Below are 25996 nucleotides of genomic sequence, written 5' to 3' on the forward strand. Positions count from 1 at the left end.
TTCTGCCCGGCTTGGATGAAGACTTCTGCCCGTCTGGAGGACCACTTCGCCAGGCTTGGATGAAGACTTCTCCGGGTAAGGCGATCTTCAGGGGGTTAGTGTTAGGTTTTTTTAAGGGTGTATTGGGTGGGTTTTATTTTTAGGTTAGGTTAGGGACTTTGGGCGGCAAAAGAGCTAACTGCCCTTTTAAGGGCAATGCCCATTCAAATGCCCTTTTCAGGGCAATGGGGAGCTTAGGTTTTTTTAGATAGGTTTTTATTTGGGGGGTTGGTTGTGTGGGTGGTGGGTTTTACTGTTGAGGGGTTGTTTGTATTTTTTTTACAGGTAAAAGAGCTGATTACTTTGGGGCAATGCCCCGCAAAAGGCCCTTTTAAGGGCTATTGGTAGTTTAGTTTAGGTTAGGGTTTTTTTTATTTTGGGGGGGCTTTTTTATTTTAATAGGGCTATTAGATTAGGTGTAATTAGTTTAAATTTCTGTAATTTGTTTATTATTTTCTGTAATTTAGTGTTTGTTTTTTTTGTACTTTAGCTAATTTAATTTAGGTAATTGTATTTAACTTAGTTAATTTATTTAATTATAGTGTAGTGTTAGGTGTAATTGTAACTTAGGTTAGGTTTTATTTTACAGGTACTTTTGTATTTATTTTAGCTAGGTAGTTATTAAATAGTTAATAACTATTTAGTAACTATTCTACCTAGTTAAAATAAATACAAACTTGCCTGTAAAATAAAAATAAATCCTAAGATAGCTACAATGTAACTATTAGTTATATTGTAGCTAGCTTAGGGTTTATTTTACAGGTAAGTATTTAGTTTTACATAGGAATAATTTAGTTAATGATAGGAATTTTATTTAGATTTATTTAAATTATATTTAAGTTAGGGTTAGGGTTAGACTTAGGTTTAGGGGTTAATAACTTTAGTATAGTGGCGGCGACGTTGGGGGCGGCAGATTAGGGGTTAATAAGTGTAGGTAGGTGGCGGCGACATTGGGGGTGGCAGATTAGGGGTTAATAAATATAATGTAGGTGGCGGCTATGTTGGGGGCAACAGATTAGGGGTTCATAAGTATAATGTAGGTGGCGGCGGTGTCCGGAGCGGCAGATTAGGGGTTAATAATATTATGTAGGTGTCGGCGATGTCGGGGGCGGCAGATTAGGGGTTAATAAGTGTAAGATTAGGGGTGTTTAGACTCTGGGTTCATGTTAGGGTGTTAGGTGTAAACATAAATTTTATTTCCCCTTAGGAATCAATGGGGCTGCGTTAGCGAGTTTTACACTGCCTTTTGGCAGGTGTTAGACTTTTTTTCAGCCGGCTCTCCCCGTTGATTCCTATGGGGAAATCGTGCACGAGCACGTTACACCAGCTCACCGCTGACTTAAGCAGCGCTGGTATTGGAGTGCGGTAATGAGCAACATTTTGCTCAACGCTCACTTCTTGTCTTTTAACGACGGGCTTCTGAAAACTCATAATACCAGCGCTGCAGGTAAGTGAGCGGTGAGGGAAAACTGCTTGTTAGCACCGCACAGTCTCTAACGCAAAACTCGTAATCTAGGTGTTAGTTACCAACAAGCATTTGTGGAACAGTAACATGCTCTAATGAATGAGATAATTGTATTATTGTATCAGAATGTCCCTTTAAAGATGAACAGTAGGTTAAAGGGGTCATAGGTCATAATATTCCCTGATATAATAATCTCCTCAAATGGATTCTCCCCATAGCCTGACCCAAAATCCAAACAATCCTCTCACCCTCTGTCTACACCAATCATCATTTTGCTGTCGGGTTGCAGCCAATCAAATCCCTCAATATTGGTTTCTGTACTTGTGTTAGTTACAAGTAACCAGTAGTCACTGTATAAGTTGAGATGTTTATGTATCAGCTCTATACAATAAGTGTTGTGTCTAGTTCTCCCTCCCCCAGCCTTTATTTGTTTCTCTTTATTTGTATCTCCTCTACATCATTTCAGTGTCCCTAGTTGTCCATTTTATTGTTTTTTTTAATTGTATTAAATGTTTAACTAATTACAAAGAGAAACAAATATATTGGTACATGTTATAAACTACAAGATATCATACAATCCGACCTTTATTAAAAAATATTATACAGTATAGATATAACATAAGTTACTATTTATAAGTAAGTTACACATAATAGACATCCTATATTCCCCCTTATTGTGTAACCCGTATATTGTCTTCAAGGAACCACTCATGGACCTCTCCTATAGTAAAAGGGGAAGAAGTTTCAGGTTTGCAAGACATAAGAGAATATATCAAACAGTATCCATATGGATATAGACATAAGCCCCTTACATACTACATAGAATCGTTAGAGACAATCTAATATACATGTATACATCAAACCAGTTATAGTTGAATGTTTTGCAGCATTAAAAAGGTTGAACATTTATTGTATCTTAGCTAATTAATAATATAGGATATGACATATCAAATATAGAAAAAAAGGCATGTATATAGTAAGATCAGTTATCCCTTTAGAAATCTAAAGCACATCCAAAACATGGCACTTCTCTGAAAAATGACCTTCTCTTTCTATCTAGACATTGCCTATCACTTAACCAAACATTTTACAGATGCTTGATAAATGGGAATACATGGACAAAATGTGATGAGCATTAGGAGGGGGTAATACGCATTGAGTAAACCATACAAGAGAAGTATACTGAGTTGTTAGGACTTACATAGCATTAAATGGCAAACCTTTTACCCAAACAGAAGCCATTATGTTCCCAACCAACATGAAATGTAAAGAAAAAGAACATAAATGTGATTCTGCAAATTACTGTGTATCAGAGAACAGTTTCTTATGTTTTATCAACCCTCAAATACCCCTTAATAAAGAGAAACTCAATATGTGGAGGTATTTAGTTTATAACCTTGTTAGATAATGTTTTACCTACTCCACTTTTGCACTGTATTTTTTCTCTGATCCAGACAGTAAAATGCTTATAACTCTGATTCCATGGCTCTGGCTTATCAGATCTAATCCCAAACTCCTTACTAAGGGACCAATGAAGGTTTCGTAGAGTTTTGGAGGTAACTCAAAAAGCAACCACCTCTTAAATGATCACCAACATTGGTTCCCTTAATTCCCAATTTTCCAGGTCAATGATATAGATCAATTCTCAAACTGATGGCCTCTGCAAGAGGTGGAGAGTTGGAGGTATCCTGACTATCAGTAACACAAATCTCAGATAGTGGATTGCCAAGAGCCGCAGAGTCAGACCAGATCAAATCCATCTCCTTCCCCAGGACAAGATCCCTCAGGAGACTCATCACAGATGCTAGTCATGATCTTGAATTCCTTCATGGAGATAGAAATAGTACTGTATCTAGAACCTCATTCACAGTGTTAGGGAGTTCTAACATTTGAGGAGCAGCCTGAATTCCTTTATCACTTCTCCTTTATGGACAGCCTGGATTAAAGGGACACTAAAGTAAAAATAAAACTTTCATGATTCAGATAGAGCATGCAGTTTCAAGAAGCTTTCCAATTTACATCCATTATCAAATTGCACACAGTCTATTTATATGAACACTTTCTGAGGAACGATCTAATATTGAGCGGAGTTGACAATGTATACGTTTATGAGTCTATAATGGCTGATGGCTGTCACATGATACAGGGGGACAGAAAATTAAAGAAAAGGACAAGATCCCTCAGGAGTTTCTTCACAGAAGCTTGTCATGATCTTGAATTCCTTTATGTAGATCATGGGTGACAGAAGTAGTACGGTATCTGGTACCTCATTTACAGGTCAGGGAGACCCAACATTTGAAAAGCAGCTCCAATCTTTGTATTCCTTCTCCCCCATGGGCAACCTGCATTATTGATAGCTATAGACTAACAGGAAGTAGAGGGGTGTTAAGTGTTGTAACAATATCATGAATGAAAGTGTCCAAGATCGCTTTTAGCTGTGAGCAGAGGACATCTCCCTTGCTGCAGCAGGTAATGTTGATATGCATTTATATGTAGTAAATACAAATGCTTAACCCACTCAGAGAGAAAGGGGTTAGGTTAGGGATCCTGACCTACAGAAAATAGAGACGCTGCTCTGTGGTTCATGGTCGTAGGCTGCTGCCTGATACTGTACAAATGAAAATAAGTCTGTCAGCAGAAACATCACATTCAGAGCTGGGTAAGAAAGTCAAACAAACCATGCTCTTCTCTAGTAAGGATGCTGTAATATAGAGCAGATGTGTAGAGGATTGTCTGGCACTCCCCAAGAAAAGCAGCCATCAAGATGGTCATTGATGGAAGTCCCCCCTAGTTGGCTATTTTAATACTTTTATTTTGATATTTTTTCCAAATTACATATACATATGATACAGACCTTATTCCCAGTATGTACATGTATAGGTGACATATGTATCATGTTCCGCTGATGATTACTCAGGTTATAGACAAGTAGAGTAGACAAGGAGAGACTTTTCTTTGAGATTGATGGAAACGCTGAGATAAATTTAGTAACCCTTATTATAAAAGGAAAATGCTTATTGTATCAGCCCCACAGGCAGGCTACATGGGTATTTCTTTTATGTTTTGGATTACAAAATGTTTGATAATTTGTATATTATACAATATTGTCTTAATAAAAATAAAATTAAAATGAAAAGTCTTCAGTCTCACACTTGAGATGTTACATTTCCAGAAAAAGAATAACCCTACAACATGTGTTCAATCCACTGCATATAAAACAAATAAAATTTACACAGATGTGTAGAGTGCTGACATGACGCATGCACATTCTTACAGCAAGTCTCTATATAGTTGCACATTGCACATACTAAGCAACTGACTCTCACAAGCTAATCACTCAGGCGAGATTATCTAAAGAGATCTGTTGGTATTACAGTATCATGCACAGAATTCTAGAAAGGAAAAATTTACCTTGAGTGCTGTGTATTTTACTAAGGGGCACTCCCTACATTTTTTATGCGAAGAAAAGAGAAACGGCTAGATTACGAGTTTTGTCGGTAAAAACTTGCGTTGCTAACGAGCCTTTTTTTTCCAGCGCTCACTTTAAACAACGCTGGTATTACAAGTTTTCTGAATGGCTGCGTTAGCCTCAGAAAAGTGAGCGTTGAGCAAATTTAGCGCCACTTCTCCCTGTAATACCAGCGTTGCTTACGGTAGCGGTAAGCTGGCTAAAACGTGCTCGTGCACGATCTCCCCATAGGAAACAATGGGGCTGAGACGGCTGAAAAAAACCCTAACACCTGCAAAAAAGCAGCGTTCAGCTTCTAACGCAGCCCCATTGTTTCCTATGGGAAAATACTTTCTAAGTCTACACCTAACACCCTAACATGAACCCCGAGTCTAAACACCCCTAACCTTACACTTATTAACCCCTAATCTGCCGCCCCAACATCCTCGCCACCTGCATTATATTATTAACCCCTAATCTCCCGCCCCCAACGTCGCCGCTACTATATTAAATGTATTAACCCCTAAACCTAAGTCTAACCCTAACCCTAACACCCCCCTAACTTAAATCTATTTTTAATAAATCTAAATAAAATTACTATAATTAAATAAATTATTCCTATTTAAAACTAAATACTTACCTATACAATAAACCCTAATATAGCTACAATATAACTAATAGTTACATTGTAGCTATTTTAGGATTTATTTTTATTTTACAGGCAACTTTGTATTTATTTTAACTAGGTACAATAGTTATTAAATAGTTATTAACTTTTTAATAACTACCTAGCTAAAATAAAAACAAAAGTACCTGTAAAATAAACCCTAACCTAAGTTACAATTACACCTACCCTCGCATTCTATTGGCTGATCCAATCAGCCAATCGGATTGAACTTCAATCCGATTGGCTGATTAAATCAACCAATCGGATTTTTCCTACCTTAATTCCGATTGGCTGATAGAATCCTATCAGCCAATCGGAATTCGAGGGACGCCATCTTGGATGACGTCATTTAAAGGACCAGCAATTCGTCGGCCTAGAAGGATGTTCCGCGCCGGAGGTCTTCAAGATGGAGCCGTTCCTCGTCGGATGGATGAAAATAGAAGATGCCGCTTGGATAAAGATGTCTGCCGGTTCGGATGTCCTCTTCTGCCCAGATAGGATGAAGACTTCTGCCAGTCCGGATGTCCTCTTCTGCCCCATCGGATGACCACTGGTGCCCGGCTGGGTGGAAACGGCTCAAGGTAGGGTGATCTTCAATGGGATAGTGTTTTTTTAAGGTGGGATCGGGTGGGTTTTAGAGTAGGGGTGTGTGGGTGGTGGGTTGTAATGTTGGGGGGGGGTATTGCATTTCTTTTTTTTTACAGGTAAAAGAGCTGATTACTTTGGGGCAATCCCCCGCAAAAAGCCCTTTTAAGGGCTGGTAAAAGAGCTGATTAAGGGCTATTTGTAATTTAGTTTAGGATAGGGAATTTTATTATTTTGGTTTTTTTTTTATTTTATTAGGGGGCTTAGATTAGGTGTAATTAGATTAAACTTCTTGTAATATTTTTTTATTTTTTGTAATTTAGTGGGATTTTTTGTAATATAGTTTATTTAATTGTATTTTATTTTAGATAATTGTAGTTAATTTATTTAATTAATTTATTGATTTATTGATAGTGTAGTGTTAGGTGTATTTGTAACTTAGGTTAGGATTTATTTTACAGGTAATTTTGTAATTATTTTAACTAGGTAGCTATTAAATAGTTATGAACTATTTAATAACTATTGTACCTAGTTAAAATAAATACAAAGTTGCCTGTAAAATAAATATAAATCCTAAAATAGCTACAATGTAACTATTAGTTATATTGTAGCTATCTTATGGTTTATTTTATAGGTAAGTATTTAGTTTTACATAGGAATAATTTATTTAATTATAGTAATTTTATTTAGATTTATTAAAAATAGATTTAAGTTAGGGGGGTGTTAGCGTTAGACTTAGGTTTAGGGGTTAATACATTTAATATAGTAGCGGCAACGTTGGGGGCGGCAGATTAGGGGTTAACAATTGTAGGTAGGTGGCGGCGATGTTAGGGACGGCAGATTAGGGGTTAATAACAAATTTTATAGTGTTTGCGAGGCAGGAGTGCGGCGGTTTAGGGGTTAATACATTTATTATAGTGGCGGCGATGTCCGGTCGGCAGATTAGGGGTTAATAATTGTATTTAGGTGGCGGCGGCGTTGGGGGCGGCAGATTAGGGGTTAATAAATATAATGTAGGTGTCGGCGACGTTAGGGGCAGCAGATTAGGGTTCATAGGTATAATATAGGTGGCGGCGATGTCCGGTCGGCAGATTAGGGGTTAAATAATTTTATTATAGTGTTTGCGATGTGGGGGGGCCTCGGTTTAGGGGTTAATAGGTAGTTTATGGGTGTTAGTGTACTTTGTAGCACTGTAGTTAAGAGCTTTATGTTCCGGCGTTAGCCCATAAAACTCTTAACTACTGACTTTTATATGCGGTAGGAGTCTTGGAGGTAGAGGCTGTTTCCCGCTCACTTCTTCCAAGACTTGTAATACCAGCATTAGGAAAATCCCATTAAAAAGATAGGATACGCAATTGACGTAAGGGGATTTGCGGTATGGAAAAGTCGCGGAAGAAAAGTGAGCGGTACACCTGTACCTGCCAAACTTGTAATACCGGCGGGCATTAAAAAGCAGCGTTAGGACCCCTTAACGCTGCTTTTTAAGGCTAACGCCAAACTCGTAATCTAGCCGATAGACATTATAGTGTAGCACTCAATAAAATGATCAGTTTAAAAATCATATTAAAAGTACAAAGGAAATGTCGTAGTCTAACCAAGCACCAAAATATCAGATGTAGACCCATGTCTACATATTCCTGCTGCTATTGTTGTGTAATCTGTCATTTCATATGCAGGGGAGGGGGGAGTGTCTGTTTTTCCTGATTTTCCAGCCCCTTTCACTGGGTGTCCCAGCCTAACCTCATTAACAGTGTTCAACTTGGAGATTCTAAGTTTTTAAAAGGTTTTATACTGGATTTTTATATCAGTATCTGTGCATATTCTTCTTTATAGTAGTGTCTATTACATGCAGTTATATGAAAATTGATGTACACTATCCATTTAATCATGTAATAGACAGATCTTACTGAATGCAGAAAATAAAAATTGTGTTTATAGTGAAAACTAAAAACAGTAAATAAAATTACAAAATAAAAATATATGGTTTGGAGTACAAAGTAGAAACTGTATTTGGTATTATTTTTATTGTAAAATTAATCTCAGTCTGTCAGCGAATCTTGGCTGTGGCTTCTCTCACACATCGTGTTCTATAAGTATTTTATTCCTACTGGTCTTGCTAATTGTAAGCTGGCACCTTTAGCTCAAAATCCGCAATATGTCAATAGGAAAAGACATGAATATGAAATAAGAAGCAAATACAAGTTAAAGTCGGTGCAAACAGTGCAATTTGATTTGTTTTTGCATAAAATGTTCTCAGCGCCAGGAGCTACCTCATAAATTCGCTCTCCTCTAATAGATTCTGCGTTACAGAGAGCGTCATTACTTTCTAATTACTTTTTACCACAGTCCCAAGTATTCCCCCACTGCAATATAAATGTGCAACCAGTGTGATGCACTAACAGTAAGAAAAATAACTGATTCTGAACAAAAAGGGGTAAACTTTTTTCCCCCTCAACAAAGGAATGAGACCTACTTACTAGTCCCAGCTATGCCCCCACTGAAATGCTAGAACTCTTTAACACTAAACTAGTAAAGAAAAATTATAATTCCCTGGTCCCCAGAGTGAAAAAAATAATGCAGTTAAAATGCACTTCAAGAAACAAAAATCTGATTCTGAAAAATTTTTACAATAAAAAACACCACAGCAAGCTGACTAAGGCATACACCACTGCACTCATCAGAAGCTGAAGTGACTAAAAGATGGCTGATGATGTTCACTAAAACTAACGCCTCCCTATGATAGGTTTGAAGTGGATTGGACAAGAGTGTTTGAGATTTGATGCCTGACTTGCTGGCCCTCACATCAATCATTTAGTAATGCTGTGACGTGATTGGACATAGAAAGTTGTACACATGAATGGTCAGACCCCTGCACATCACTGCAAACGAATGAGTTGATTGGTCAAGCAATCTCAGTTCCTTCCCTCTCTCCTGTGTTCTCTGCAGGTGATAGCTGTAACTATGGATATCACCTGCCTTTACAGACAAAATGAACATCATTTTTAAAATGGGACTTTTATTTATATAGGACTTAAAGGGACAGTAAACACCAGCATTTTTGTTGTTTAAAAAGGTAGATAATCCCTTTATTACCCATTCCCCAATTTTGCATAACCAACACAGTTATAATAATATACTTTTTACCTCTGTGATTACCTTGTACTGTATCTATGCCTCTGCAAACTTCCCCCTTATTTCAGTTCTTTTGACAGACTTGCATTTTTAGCCAATCAGTGCTGGCTCCTAGGAGCTTCACATGCCTGAGCTCAATGTTATCTATATGAAACACATGAACTAATGCCCTCTAGTGGTGAAAAACTGTCAAAATGCTTTCAAATTAGAGTCAGTCTTCAAGGTCTAAGAAATTAGCACATGAACCTCCTAGATTTAGCTTTTAACTAAGAATACCAAGAGAACAAAGCAAAATTGGTAATAAAAGTTAATTGGAAAGTTGTTTAAAATTACATGCCCTATTTAAATCATGAAAGATTTTTTTTTTACTTTACTGTCCTTTTAAGCTATCATAAGGATTAAAACCTTGTATATTAACTTTTTTATTTATTTAAGGGGGGCTTGGTACTTTTCAAAACCCCTAATATTTGAAAGAGCAGGTGATTCTCTTTCAAATGAAGGGTCTTGATTATCTGTAGTTGGTAAGGGAGATGACATTGAGGAATTTGAATTACCTCCCCCATCCAGCTACTGCCGCTTTTTGACATCACCACACATTTGTGGTGACATCACCAGCGCCCCTATTGGCACTCCCACTGACAAACATACAAACACTTACACACACACAAACAAATATAAACACATATACACCTTTGAGTCCTTCCCAGTCAAACACTTGTCATATAACACATCACTTTAAACCAATGTTAAAGGAGCATTAAACACTAAGGGCTAGATTTATCAAAGCTGAGGCGTACAGGGGCGCGTATATGCGCCCCTGTACGCCTCAGCTCGCCTGTGGCAGGGCGAAATCACCCGCAGGTAATCACCATTGCACACCAGCGCAATTTTGAGCTTGCGTGCAATCCCGTCCCCTGCCCGTGCACAGCCAATCACACGCTGGCAGGAGCTGTCAATCTCCTCAGTCGGACTCGACCGCAGAGATTGAATTTCACCACCTTAGAGGTGGCGAAGAGGTTAGGGAAGCAGCGGTCTGGTGACCGCTGCTTGTTAAATTACAGCGAGCAAGTTCTTGTGAGAACTTGCAGCCGTAGGGCTTTGATAAATCGAGCCCTAAGGGCTATATTACAAGTTGTGTGCAAATGATTGCATAAGGGTTTTCACGATTGTTTGAGCAGCTGTTGAATTGCGCAAATTACAAGTTGAGAGCAATCGCGATTTACGCTAGAATCATTACCACAATTTCAGAGCTGTAGTTAAAGGGATTTTTGGTTCAGCACCCTGGATAGCGCTTGCTGATTGGTGGGTACATTAAGTCACCAATCAGCAAGCTGTACCCAGGTGCTGAACCAAAGATGGGCCGGCTTGTAAGCTTTACATTCCTGCCTTTTCAAATAAAGATACTAACGGCTAGATTTAAAGTTTTGTCGGTAAGGACCTGCGTAGCTAACGCTGGCTTTTTTCTGGCCGCACCATAAAAATAACTCTGGTATTGAGAGTCCACATAAAGGCTGCGTTAGGCTCCAAAAAGGGAGCGTAGAGCATATTTAACGCAACTGCAACTCTCGATACCAGAGTTGCTTACGGACGCGGCCAGCCTCAAAAACGTGCTCGTGCACGATTCCCCCATAGGAAACAATGGGGCTGTTTGAGCTGAAAAAAAACCTAACACCTGCAAAAAAGCGTTCAGCTCCTAACGCAGCCCCATTGTTTGCTATGGGGAAACACTTCCTACGTCTGCACCTAACACTCTAACATGTACCCCGAGTCTAAACACCCCTAACCTTACACTTATTAACCCCTATTCTGCCGCCCCCGCTATCGCTGACCCCTGCATATTATTATTAACCCCTAATCTGCCGCTCCGTAAACCGCCGCTACTTACATTATCCCTATGTACCCCTAATCTGCTGCCCCTAACACCGCCGACACCTATATTATATTTATTAAACCCTAATCTGCCCCCCACAACGTCGCCTCCACCTGCCTACACTTATTAACCCTTAATCTGCCGACCGGACCTGAGCGCTACTATAATAAAGTTATTAACCCCTAATCCGCCTCACTAACCCTATAATAAATAGTATTAACCCCTAATCTGCCCTCCCTAACATCGCCGACACCTAACTTCAATTATTAACCCCTAATCTGCCGACTGGAGCTCACCGCTATTCTAATAAATGTATTAACCCCTAAAGCTAAGTCTAACCCTAACACTAACACCCCCCTAAGTTAAATATAATTTACATCTAACGAAATTAATTATCTCTTATTAAATAAATTATTCCTATTTAAAGCTAAATACTTACCTGTAAAATAAATCCTAATATAGCTACACTATAAATTATAATTATATTACAGCTATTTTAGGATTAATATTTATTTTACAGGTAACTTTGTAATTATTTTAACCAGGTACAATAGCTATTAAATAGTTAATAACTATTTAATAGTTACCTAGTTAAAATAATAACAAAATTACCTGTAAAATAAATCCTAACCTTATTTACAATTAAACCTAACACTACACTATCATTAAATTAATTAAATAAAATATCTACAATTACCTACAATTAAACCTAACACTACACTATCAATACATTAATTAAATACAATATCTACAAATAACTACAATGAAATAAACTAACTAAAGTACAAAAAATAAAAAAGAACTAAGTTACAAAAAATAAAAAAATATTTACAAACATAAGGAAAATCTTACAACAATTTTAAACTAATTACACCTACTCTAAGCCCCCTAATAAAATAACAAAGCCCCCCAAAATAAAAAATGCCCTACCCTATTCTAAATTACTAAAGTTCAAAGCTCTTTTACCTTACCAGCCCTGAACAGGGCCCTTTGCGGGGCATGCCCCAAAGAATTCAGCTCTTTTGCCTGTAAAAAAAAACATACAATACCCCCCCCCAACATTACAACCCACCACCCACATACCCCTAATCTAACCCAAACCCCCCTTAAATAAACCTAACACTAAGCCCCTGAAGATCATCCTACCTTGTCTTCACCCCACCAGGTTCACCGATCCGTCCTGGCTCCAAAATCTTCATCCAACCCAAGCGGGGGCTGGCGATCCATCATCCGGCGGCTGAAGAGGTCCAGAAGAGGCTCCAAAGTCTTCATCCTATCCGGGAAGAAGAGTAGATCCGGACCGGCAACCATCATCTTCCAAGCGGCATCTTCTATCTTCATCCGATGAGGACCGGCTCCATCCTGAAGACCTCCACCGCGGACCCATCTTCATCCGGCGACGTCCAACTGAAGAATGACGGTTCCTTTAAGGGACGTCATCCAAGATGGCGTCCCTCGAATTCCGATTGGCTGATAGGATTCTATCAGCCAATCGGAATTAAGGTAGGAATATTCTGATTGGCTGATGGAATCAGCCAATCAGAATCAAGTTCAATCCGATTGGCTGATCCAATCAGCCAATCAGATTGAGCTCGCATTCTATTGGCTGTTCAGATCAGCCAATAGAATGCAAGCTCAATCTGATTGGCTGATTGGATCAGCCAATCGGATTGATCTTGATTCTGATTGGCTGATTCCATCAGCCAATCAGAATATTCCTACCTTAATTCCGATTGGCTGATAGAATCCTATCAGCCAATCGGAATTCGAGGGACGACATCTTGGATGACGTCCCTTAAAGGAACCGTCATTCTTCAGTTGGACATCGCCGGATGAAGATGGGTCCGCGGTGGAGGTCTTCAGGATGGAGCCGGTCCTCATCGGATGAAGATAGAAGATGCCGCTTGGAAGATGATGGTTGCCAGTCCGGATCTACTCTTCTTCCCGGATAGGATGAAGACTTTGGAGCCTCTTCTGGACCTCTTCAGCTGCCGGATGATGGATCGCCAGCCCCCGCTTGGGTTGGATGAAGATTTTGGAGCCAGGACGGATCGGTGAACCTGGTATGGTGAAGACAAGGTAGGATGATCTTCAGGGGCTTAGTGTTAGGTTTATTTAAGGGGGGTTTGGGTTAGATTAGGGGTATGTGGGTGGTGGGTTGTAATGTTGGGGGGGTATTGTTTTTTTTTTTTTACAGGCGAAAGAGCTGAACTTCTTGGGGCATGCCCCGCAAAGGGCCCTGTTCAGGGCTGGTAAGGTAAAGAGCTTTGAACTTTAGTAATTTAGAATAGGGTAGGGCATTTTTTTATTTTGGGGGGGCTTTGTTATTTTATTAGGGGGCTTAGAGTAGGTGTAATTAGTTTAAAATTGTTGTAATATTTTTTTTATGTTTGTAAATATTTTTTTATTTTTTGTAACTTAGTTCTTTTTTACTTTTTGTACTTTAGTTAGTTTATTTCATTGTAGTTATTTGTAGGTATTGTATTTAATTTATTTATTGATTGATGGTGTAGTGTTAGGTTTAATTGTAGGTAATTGTAGGTATTTTATTTAATTAATTTATTGATAGTGTAGTGTTAGGTTTAATTGTAACTTAGGTTAGGATTTATTTTACAGGTAAATTTGTAATTATTTTAACTATTTTAGCTATTAAATAGTTCTTAACTATTTAATAGCTATTTTACCTGGTTAAAATAAATACAAAGTTACCTGTAAAATAAATATTAATCCTAAAATAGCTATAATATAATTATAATTTATGTTGTAGCTATATTAGGATTTATTTTACAGGTAAGTATTTAGCTTTAAATAGGAATAATTTATTTAATAAGAGTTAATTAATTTCGTTAGATTAAAATTATATTTAATTTAGGGGGGTGTTAGTGTTAGGGTTAGACTTAGCTTTAGGGGTTAATACATTTATTAGAATAGCGGCGAGATTCGGTCGGCAGATTAGGGGTTAATAATTGAAGTTAGGTGTCGGCGATGTTAGGGAGGGCAGGTTAGGGGTTAATAAATATAATATAGGGGTCGGCGGTGTTAGGGGCAGCAGATTAGGGGTACATAGCTATAATGTAGCTGGCGGCTCTTTGCGGTCGGCAGATTCGGGGTTAATTATTGTAGGTAGGTGGCGGCGACGTTGTGGGGGGCAGGTTAGGGGTTAATAAATATAATATAGGGGTCGGCGATGTTAGGGCAGCAGATTAGGGGTACATAGCTATAATGTAGCTGGCGGCGGCGTGCGGACGGCAGATTAGGGGTTAATAAGTGTAGGTAGCTGGCGGCGACGTTGTGGGGGGCAGATTAGGGGTTAATAAATATAATATAGGGGTCGGCGGTGTTAGGGGCAGCAGAGTAGGGGTACATAAGGATAACGTAGGTGGCGGTCGGCAGATTAGGGGTTAAAAAAACTTAATCGAGTTGCGGCGATGTGGGGGGGCCTCGGTTTAGGGGTACATAGGTAGTTTATGGGTGTTAGTGTACTTTAGAGTACAGTAGTTAAGAGCTTTATGAACCGGCGTTAGCCCAGAAAGCTCTTAACTACTGACTTTTTTCTGCGGCTGGAGTTTTGTCGTTAGAATTCTAACGCTCACTTCAGACACGACTCTAAATACCGGAGTTAGAAAAATCCCATTGAAAAGATAGGATACGCAATTGACGTAAGGGGATCTGCGGTATGGAAAAGTCGCGGCTGAAAAGTGAGCGTTAGACCCTTTTTTGACTGACTCCAAATACCGGAGGTAGCCTAAAACCAGCGTTAGGAGCCTCTAACGCTGGTTTTCACGGCTACCGCCAAACTCCAAATCTAGGCCTAAGAGAATTATGAAAAAAATGATAATAGGAGTAAATTAGAAAGTTGCTTAAAATTGCTGCTCTATCTGAATTATGAAAGAAAAATTTTGGGTTCAGTATCAAGCAGTGGATGCTGCAATCTACCCCCGAAGTTTCAGGTCTGAAACTTAAGTTTAGAAGCAGTGGTTGTAACTCCTTAACTCATCCACCACCTAGCTGCAAATGTGCAGGGGCGGCTTTGCACTAGCATTTCGCCAGAAATGCTTGTGCAATGTTAAATACCGACAGGGTATGCTGTCGGCATTTAGCGATGTCGGGCGGACATGATTCGCTACAGCGCTCATGTCCGTCCAACATATGATAAATCTACCCCTCAGTGTCTATAAAACAATTGAAGCTGCCATGTTGTAACTTAGGTTACCTTCTCTGCTGTGGCCAATTAGGGACAGTTATAAATAGGTCACTAGAGTGTGCAGCCAATGGCTGTGGGGAATATAACAGTGTTCTGCACTTCCATTTCTAACAGGAACTGAAAAGCTCACAATTTCAAAATGGAATTATAGGAAAAGGGGACAAAATAAGCAATTAAAGTATATTGCAGACTTCTTTTTATATATGTGATTTATAATTTTATATTACCATGTTAAAGTGTTTAATGTCCCTTTAACATTTTTTTTAGTTTTTAAAGAAGAGTTAAAACAGGGTTGTGTTTTATACTGAAGAAAATGTTATAAAAGTTTCAAGCTAGATAACAGCCCTATTTTAGATTTACTGTAACATCTATAAATAGGCTTTTTAACTGTTCATGTATGACAGGTTACTCACATCACTTCTATATGTGAGACTGCTGGTGATATAATTGACTTTGTATTACAGTAACTGATTACTAGCTTTTTACCTACTCTCTATATTTGGGACTGGTTAAGACACAGAAAATGTGATACAATAAGAAATAAAACAAATGCAGAATTAAAGGAACAGTCTACTTGATTTTTTTTATTGATTATAAAGATAGCTAATGCCCTTACTAGTTACTACCCATTCCCCAACTTTGCATAACCAATATTGTTATATTAATATACTTTATAATGTCAAAGCTTACCTGTTTCTAAACTTCTGCAGGCCGCATCTTATCTCAGTGCTTTTTATTAGGTTTTTATATACACAACAGCCAGACAGTGATATTTCATGTGTGCCATATAGATAACTGTGCTCACTCCTGTGGAAAATTATAATGTTTATTCAAGAACCAGCACTGATTGGCTAAAATGCAAGGGGCAGTCTGAAGAGGCTTAGATACAAGGTAATCATAGAGGTAAAAAGTGTATTAAAGGGATAGTCTAGTCAAAAATAAACGTCCATGATTCAGACAGAGCATGCCATTTTAAGCAACTTTCTAATTTACTCCTATTAATTTTTTTTTGTTCTCTTGGTATCTTTATTTAAAAAAAGCTGGAAAGTAAGTCTAGGAGCCAGCCCATTTTTGGTTCAGCACCTGGGTAGCGCTTGCTGATTGGATGGCTACATTTAGACACTAAATCAGCAAACGCTATCCAGGTGCTGAACCAAAAATGGGCCTGCTCCTAAGCTTACATTCCAGCTTTTTAAAATAAATATATCAAGAGAACAAAGAAAATTTGATAATAGGAGTAAATTAGAAAATTGCATGCTCTATCTGAATCATAAAAGTTTAATTTTGACTATACTATCCCTTTAATATAAAAGTTTTGGTTATGCAAAACTGGGGAATGGGTAATAAAGGGATTATCTATCTTTTTAAACAATAACCATTTTCAAGTAGACTGTCTCTTTAAATAAGAAAAGTCTGTAAAAAAGAGTAAGAAGAGAATCAAAGAAGAAAAAAAAAGTAACATGACTGGCAGTCAGGCTCCACCCTATTTCACATAACCACACCCTAGACCACCCTACCACTTCCCATAAACTGTAGTGACTCCACCCGTAGTTCTACCCCAGTTTTATGTCTACTCTCAGGTGCCTCAGGCAGCCCACGGCAGAACTCTTTTTTTCAGTGAGCTGAAGTTTCCACCTCTTAGCCAATAGCTGTGCGGGCCAGCTAGCACACTATTGCCTAAAATCAACTCAATGATAAAATACTGTTCTGCCGTGGGCTGCCTGAGGCGCTCACAGCAGTGAACGCTGCAGACAAATAAAGGAACTTTTAGCATAAAGTTTTTTATACTTCATGACTGAAAGTCCCCTTTATTTGTTGCACTGGTAAATCCTATCAAGATGCATAGTATAATTACAGTTTGTGTGAAATTTATTTATTACTATATACTTTTTAACCGTCCTACAATAAGTATGTCACTTGCTGTAAAATCTCTTTTCAACAGCATATAGCTGGTATGTGTGCACAGAGATTGCAGTTTGCATGCACATTTTTACATAGATGTGACGCTGCTCTGAGGATACATTATTGTGAGAGAGCTTCAGTGGGAGAAAAAGGATGCGTGAATCATCAATTACAGTAGGCTGCACTTAAGGAGGTATAAAAAAAAAAAAAATTAACACATACAACCTTTACAAATATGTTAAATGTACTGACCCTTTAAGCTAGTCTCCAGCAAACATCAGACTGCCTGGTTTGTCTATTTTCACATACCCGGAAGGCTAAGGAATATTTTATTTTTACAGTTTCTTTTTGTGGATAACCTATGAGCTAGACTTGTGGTTCTGAATCTACATATTTTGTTTGTATTGTGGTGAGTTGTATTTGTGAATGGATTGGAAATCTCTTAAAATGGCTACATTTCTTGTAAAGCATCATAAAAAAAGAAGTGAAAAAAGAGGTTAAGGAAAAAGTTAAAGGGATATGAAACCCAAATGTTTTCTGTCATGATTCAGGTAGAGCATGCAATTTTAAGCAACTTTCTAATTTACTCCTATTATCAAATTGTATCATTTGTTGAAGGAGCAGCACTGCATTACTGGTTGCTGACTGAACACATGAGTGAGCCAATGACAATCAGTATATATATATATATATATATATATATATATATATATATGCAGCCACCAATCAGCAGGACCTAGGTTCTTTGTTGCTCCTGAGCTTACCTAGATAAACCTTTAAGAAAAGAATAACAAGAGAAGGAAGCAAATTAAATAATAGAATTAACTTGGAAAGTTGTTTAAAATGTTTTGGTTTCATGTCCCTTTAAGAACTAAAAGCAATAGAGGCAAGAGGAAATATGCATGGAATAGGAAGGAAGACTTAGTTTTCTCTTTTTTTTTTCCTTTTTTTTTTTTTAACTTAAATAAAATCTATGAGCTGATGGTGAGATTAGGAGGATTAATGAGACATTACAAAAATATATATCTTCCTTAAAGGGCCACTAAAGTAAAAAATAATTTTTCATGATTCAGATAAAGCATGCAATTAAAAAAAATATTTGCAATATACTTCCCCTATCAAAACCTGCACATTCTTTTTATATGCACACTTTCTGAGACTCCTATTGAGCATATGCACAATATATAGATACATGCATTTTGTGATTGGCTAATGACTGTAACATGATACAGGGGGAGGGAAATTTTGATTAACTTTGAAATGTGCCAGAAAATATTCTACTGTTCATTTCAAATTCAAAGAAAGAGCTATTGAATTGTCTTTTTATTGTGTATTTATCAATGATTGAAAAAGCATACCTAGGTAGGCTCGGGAGCATCAAGCACTATTGGGAGCTAGCTGGTGATTGGTGGCTTCTCACATATATGCTGATTGCCATTGGTTCACCAGGAGTGTTTTAGCCACTTATAACAGGTCATTTATAAGACCTAGAAACCCCATGACACCTTGGGGGATATTTATCAAAGGTCTGGCGGACCTGATCCGACAGTGCGCATCAGGTCCGCCAGACCTCGCTGAATGAGGAGAGCAATACGCTCTCCATATTCAGCATTGCACTAGCAGCTCTTGTGAGCTGCTGGTGCAATGCCACCCCTGCAGATTCGCAGCCAATCGGCCGCCAGCAGGGAGGTGTCAATCAACCCGATCGTAGTCGATCGGGTTGATTTTAGGCAATGTGTGTCCGCCTGCTCAGAGCAGGCGGACAGGTTATGGAGCAGCAGTCTTTAGACCGCTGCTTCATAACTGCTGTTTCTGGCGAGTCTGCAGGCTCGCCTGAAACACGGGCCCTCAAGCTCTGAACTCAATTTTTTTCTTCTATCATTCAGATAGAAAATGCAATTTAAGAAACTTTATAATTTACTCCTATTATGATTTTTTTATTCGTTCTCTTGGCAAGGAATGTAAGTTTATGAGCCAGCCCATGTATTTAGCCACCAATCAGCAAACGCTACCCAGGTGCTAAAGCAAAGATGGGCCGGCTCATAAGCTTAGATTCCTGCTTTTTCAAATAAAATACCAAGAGAACGAAGAAAAATTGATAATAGGAGTAAATTAGAAAGTTGCTTAAAATTGTATGCTCTATCTGAATCGTGAAATAAAAACATTGGGTTTAGTATCCCTTTAAGTAGAGGCTCATGGGAATCCCTATGAGCACATCAAAGTTATATACATACACCTAAAGGGTCTTTTTTTATTGAAGTTCAGTTCAAGGCTTACATGCATGTCATGTCATCAAAAAGAAAACACAGAATAACTGATGCCAAATGTAAAAGCAATAGGAAATTAGAATAAACAGTATATATTAATGACATATTATGGGTTGTATATTTAATGCTTGCCTATCATAGCTATATACCTCCTAGTTGATAATTGAGGCCACTCATGGACCTCCTATTGATATAGAGAATGCAAAGCTACAGGAGGTAGCCTCTGGCTGGAAAAGACCACTCTTGGGTCTCATATGTTGAACTTCTTTTATGTTATCTATATAGCTTATGTAGTGAACTTTTGTTTTATAATGTACTTTCTCCCAAGCTTCTTAAAGGGTCAATCTAGGACCTGAATAAACTTATGAAATATTGTAGGGGAGAGCTTAAAAACTGGAATAGGCTTAGAAGGTGATAGAAGCGCCAACAGCTACCTAGTAACTATAGGAGGACGATGTTATAGCTTTTGCGGATTCCCTCTAAATGACGTCACAGTAGTATAGGGTATATCTTAATGTCTTGATATTCATTTCTGTTTCGTTACCATTATCACATATCGGTATAAGGTCACTATTGGTGGTTATAGCTTGTAAAGCTAATACTTCAATCATTTATATTAATGGGACTCCTATATATTAGGAAAAGAGTATACAAATAGGAGTTATTAGTCTTACACTGTATATTAGTGGGTTAACTTAGATGTGGGTAATATTAATTGTTTGATTAACTCATCAGGCAGATATTTGGGCCATATGAATCTTGTGAGCAGATCCCTATAGAAGCTGCAAGTATTTAGGATCTATGGGAGGGAGTAAGACGGGCCTTTCCGGCTGCAGACAACCCAGTCACTCCAAACATCACTGCCTTCACTTTAAAATAAAGACATTGATTACTATGAATAACCTCAAACAGCCCCTCGCTATCCGGAGTATAAATGTATTAGAGGATTAAGCAAAATAATCATTTGTTGCTCTAGGTGGTGCCCTCAATAGCAAACAGACTAGTGAAGATGCAAATTAGCCTATGTATCTGAAAGAGCTTATAAATGCGGTTCAGTCAATAAATATCATACTCCATATACATGCATAGATAAACAACATAAAAAAAGAACATAACAGATTCTTATGCTAGAGAGTAACATAGTCGTTTGCTGCTCTATGGGTGCCCTTAAAAGAAAGCAGATTAGTAAAAATGTAGACTAATATATGCCCAAAGGTAGCCCACTTTTAGTCATAGGAGTCATATTATGTGTATTATTAATAGGTGATCTATGACGAAACAAGGGGTTTACAAAAAAAACTAGTACTGTGACATATCTACCAATTAGCAATCCATCTACATAAATTTGGTAATTATAACCTATGTACCTGATAGAGCTTGTAAATGCAATACAATTGAAAAACTAACTTCCTATACTTGTAATGTATATACAAAAACCATATCATAACAACATCAGATTCTTGCGTTTAGAAGCAGTATAACAGAGGGAAGTCGCAAATAAGTTTAATACACCGAGTGTGCACACTTAACTGTAATAAGGTATTGTTACTTGCAGTTACAGGGCATAATCAGCCCGAGGGCTTCCTAGAGCAGTTCTATAATGTCCGTAATCTTGGGGTTAATAAGTTGTAAAGCAAAAGTCTACAAACAAAATTTTAGTGTCCTGCAAGTACCGTTTCACCTTCATTAACTCTCTCACTTCAGCCAACACCAATTCTGTGGATGAATGGGAACCCTGAAATACCAATCCCGGAGTAGCTTAGCAGGTCTCTTACGGTCCCAGCCTTTCTCTTGTGGTAGAGCTTGTGTGAATCGTGGAGTGAGTGGCGATCTATGTCGGTCCTGGCTTTTCTCTTGATGGAGAGCTTGTGCGGATCATGAAGTGTTATTGGTACACATAGTCTAGTCTCCTTTTGAACAGTAACCAGATATTGTTCTTGCCGTAGCCGGGTTCCATGCATTACACTAGAAGCAAGGGTCGGATAAGAACACTCAGGCCTTGGATTAGCTGTATCTGTGTGCTTACATGGATCGGATGGTAGAGTTGAAGAAAACACATTCGCACCTACTGGGGAGTTATCAGCTACTACTGAAACCTCACTACTGAAACCTCATCTTGTGTAGGGGAAGAGGGGATTAGGTCATTTATCTTCGGATACGGGTATAGGGTTGTGAACAGGCACTCCTCCATACTCTGAAAGTGCTCCGCAAGCAGTGCTTTTATACTGTTTTAAAAAGTAATCCAAAAAACAGAGAGGCGCCAACATGTGTATATCAGTAGATCATGAAGAGGAATACCACATAAGTAAGCACAGGGTACTCACATTTACAAAGAGCACACCAATGTGCTTGTGGACACAGGCTGGTTATCACAGCTAACCAGCTGGCTGTTCCTAGGCACTGGAACCAGGCAAATTGACAGTCCATTTGTTTTGCCTGATAAAATGACCTGAGGGCCGAGAAATGCGTTGCAAGATTGATATTTGCTTTGAATTGCTTATTGAAGTGAAACAGTTTATGGTATCTTTGATCTTTGTTGTTGTTTTTACAATAAACACTTTTTATATAATACCGTTTCCTGAACTTTCTACCTTGAGTTTTTCACCACCAAACAGTAGGACTGTTGATTTGCCTGGTTCCAGTGCCTAGGAACAGCCAGCTGGTTAGCTGTGATAACCAGCCTGTGTCCACAAGCACATTGGTGAGCTCTTCATAAATGTGAGTACCCTGTGCTTACTTATATGGAATTCCTCTTCATGATCTACTGATCTACACGTTGGCACCTCTCTGTTTTTTTATTACTTTTTAGAGCTGTCACCTGTGAAGGAGAAGGGAGAGTGCAGCCTGTACCATACTCCATACGCCTTGAATTCACAATCAGCAGCATTACAGCTCAATTTGGGATAATCAGATGGACTTTTGCATGGTTGTATTTGTAAAAACATTTTTACTGAACAATATTATTATTTTCTTTGTTTGAACATAGTTTATTGAGAGTCCGTGGTTCATTTTTGAGATATATTTTTATTTATTTGTTTTGATATTACTATCTAAGCGCCCCCCAATGATACTATTATCACATTTTTTCTCTCTTTTATACTGTTTAGCAAGAAGTTGTCCTCCATATTGTGCCGTTCGAAGGTTTATGTAGGTAGCTGTCAATTTGCTTTATATTGTGGTTGCACTTACTGTGCTAACTAACGACAGCAAGAGAGCGTCCTGCCAGGGGGTATCTCACGTGGCTGATGTTGGAGGCCACAACGTCAAAAGAAACTCCAGGCTCTGAAGCCAGCAGCAATCCCGCTAAGATTAGTCTCGTTAGGTAGCTTTTCTTCTGCAGCTTATAATTATGTCGATCTATGTCCTAGATGCTTCCTGTAGAGAGTGATATCATAAAGATGACATTAGAAAGCTGGAGCAGCTTGCAGAAGTGTGACCGATCATGGCCGCTGCCCGGAAGTCCCCCCCTTAAGGGTCTTTTTTATATGCAGATAACCTCTTCTTCTTTTTACAGCAGAGTTTAGGAACAAAACACATAACCCTGTTTTATTAAAATGTAATTTTTATTTTTTTTACACATTCTGTTGTTGAGTTCTCATGTGTCATGTATGCTTTACTGTATCCTAATTCAATATAATATAAGGCTGCATGTTTCAAAGCTTAAATAGACATTAAACTCAAAATTGCACTTATAATTGTACTTATAATATAATCATAAAACCAGCAGACAAAGGAGTTTACCATCCTATTTAAAATATACAACACAATTTTTTAATATTTTAAATTCCTTAACTTGTGAAAATAATGTTATATTGGCAACATGTGATGTTTATTCACTGTACACTAACATTAAACACAATTTTAGTTTAATTGCGGTGGAAGACTTTCTAAAGACAGATGATACCTTGAGAGCAGAAAAATAAGAGTATATTCTAGAAAGTATTAAGTTTATTCAGGAAAACAACTATTCTATGTTCAAAGACATGTTCTATTTACAGACAAAGGGTATTGAGAAGGGTACAAGGTTTGCTCCAAGCTATGCCAATCTGTTTATTGGTAAATAGGAACAAAAATGTAATTCCCAACACCCACTTGGTGCAAGCCTTGTACAAAAGATATATTGATGATATATTTATATTATGGAGGGGTACTGAGCAAGAACTAGATGGCTTCATTAAAGATATAAATGAAAATGAGTACCAAATTATGTTCGCATCAGAAATCAGTCAACAGAAAATAACATTTATAGATTTAGATATCGAGATCACTAATGAAAACTTTAAAACATGCACGCATTTCAAGAAAGTTGACACAAATAACTATATACACTCGAACAGTTGTCACCTAAAGAGATAGATAGACAACATCCCTAAAGTACAATGTTTAAAGGGACAGTCTACTCTATAATTTTCTAATCCCAATATTACCCATTCCCCAAATTTGCATACACAACACTGTTCTATTAATATACATTTTACCTCTGTGATTGCCCCCTTTTTTCATTTCTTTTGACAGACTTGCATTTTATTCCAATCAATGCTGACTCCTAGGTAACTCCTTGGGAGTGAGCGCAATGTTATCTATATGACACACATGAACTAGCGTTGGCTGGCTGTGAAAAACTGTCAAAATGCACAGAGATAAGAGCAGGCTTTCAAGGGCTTAGAAATTAGTATATAAGCATACTTAGGTTTCGTTTTCAACAAAGAATACCAAGAGAACAAAGAAAATGTGATGTTAAAAGAAAATTAAAAAGTTGTTTAAGATTGCATGCCCTATCAGAATCATAAAAGTTTGATTTTGACTAGACTGTCCCTTTAAACAGAAATAAAGCCTTATTTTTTATTTACCTATCAAAACTATATATTTTCTTTAGTATGCAACCCAATGTATTAAAGGGACACTCAACAAAGAATACCAAGAGAACAAAGAAAATGTGATGTTAAAAGAAAATTAAAAAGTTGTTTAAGATTGCATGCCCTATCAGAATCATAAAAGTTTGATTTTGACTAGACTGTCCCTTTAAACAGAAATAAAGCCTTATTTTTTATTTACCTATCAAAACTATATATTTTCTTTAGTATGCAACCCAATGTATTAAAGGGACACTCAATCAAAATTAAACTTTCATTATTCAGATAGAGCATGCAATTTTAAACAACTTTCCAATTTACTTCCATTAACAAAATGTGCACAGTCTTTTTATATTTAAACTTTTTGAGTCACCAGCTCCTACTGAGCATGTGCAAGAATAAGTGTGTATGCATTTGTGAATGGCTGATTGCTGTCACATGGTACGTGTATGCATTTGTGATTGGCTGATGGCTCTCACATGGTACAGGGGGAGTGGAAAAATACATAACTTTTAAATTTGTCAGAAAAAAAATCTACTACTCATTTGAAGTTCAGACTAAGTGTGATTGCATTGTCTTGTTATCTTGTATTTGTTGATTATGCAAATCTACAGTGTTGACTGGTCCTTTAATGTAGGCCCATTTTGGTATATTTCAAACCACTGTTTCACCGTAGGGAACCCTCCCCCTTCACGGAATGCACCGCCCACCCGCCTCCCTCCTTCCCTGCTGCACCACCCATGGCATCACCGCATGCCAATACAGACAGTGACTCAGAGTGTCACTCTGTATTGGCGATCTGCCTTCATATGGTAAAGGGAGGACGATCAGTTCTTCCTTACCATATGAAGGCAGATTCCCCACAGCATGCGCCAGTGTGTTCGATGTAGGTACTACATCAACACAATGCGCTGTGCAAAGTAATGTGTGATGTAGTACCTACGTCCAAGTGGCTTAAGAGGTTAAAGGGACAGTATCGTTGAAATCAAACTTTCATGATTTAGACAGAGCATGCAATTTGAAACAACTCTCCAGGCTATTATCTAATTGGCCTCATTGTCTTGGTATCCTTTGTTCAAAAGCATACCTAGGTAAGCTCGGGAGCAGCGATGCACTAATGGGAGATAGCTGCTGATTGTGGCTACACATATAGGCTCATCAGTTGGGTTCAGCTAGCTCCCAGTAGTGCATTGCTGTTCCTTCAACAAAGGATACCTAGCAAATTAAGCAAATACAGGTACGTTTGAAAGTTGCATGCTCTGTCTTAATTATGAAAAAATACATTGGGTTTCATATCCCTTTAACACTACACTGCTTTCCATCTGCTTCCCTGATGCTCTGAAAACATTCCCATAGAAAAGAGCAAACAAATTCCCATAGAAAAGAACAACCAAATTCTGAATGACCTCTTAACGAATATCTGATTAAACAAAATGTTGACTTTTCCTATAAAAAAAAACAAAAAACAGATGTCTCTGTTCTACTTAGTGAATATGTACCAGTCAGTTTCTGAATGTTAACATTTTGAAAAGATGTGAATGATCTTGCTGAAAATTAAAGGGAC

This window comes from Bombina bombina, chromosome 11 (genome assembly GCF_027579735.1).
Source record: "Bombina bombina isolate aBomBom1 chromosome 11, aBomBom1.pri, whole genome shotgun sequence".
Taxonomy (NCBI): domain Eukaryota; kingdom Metazoa; phylum Chordata; class Amphibia; order Anura; family Bombinatoridae; genus Bombina; species Bombina bombina.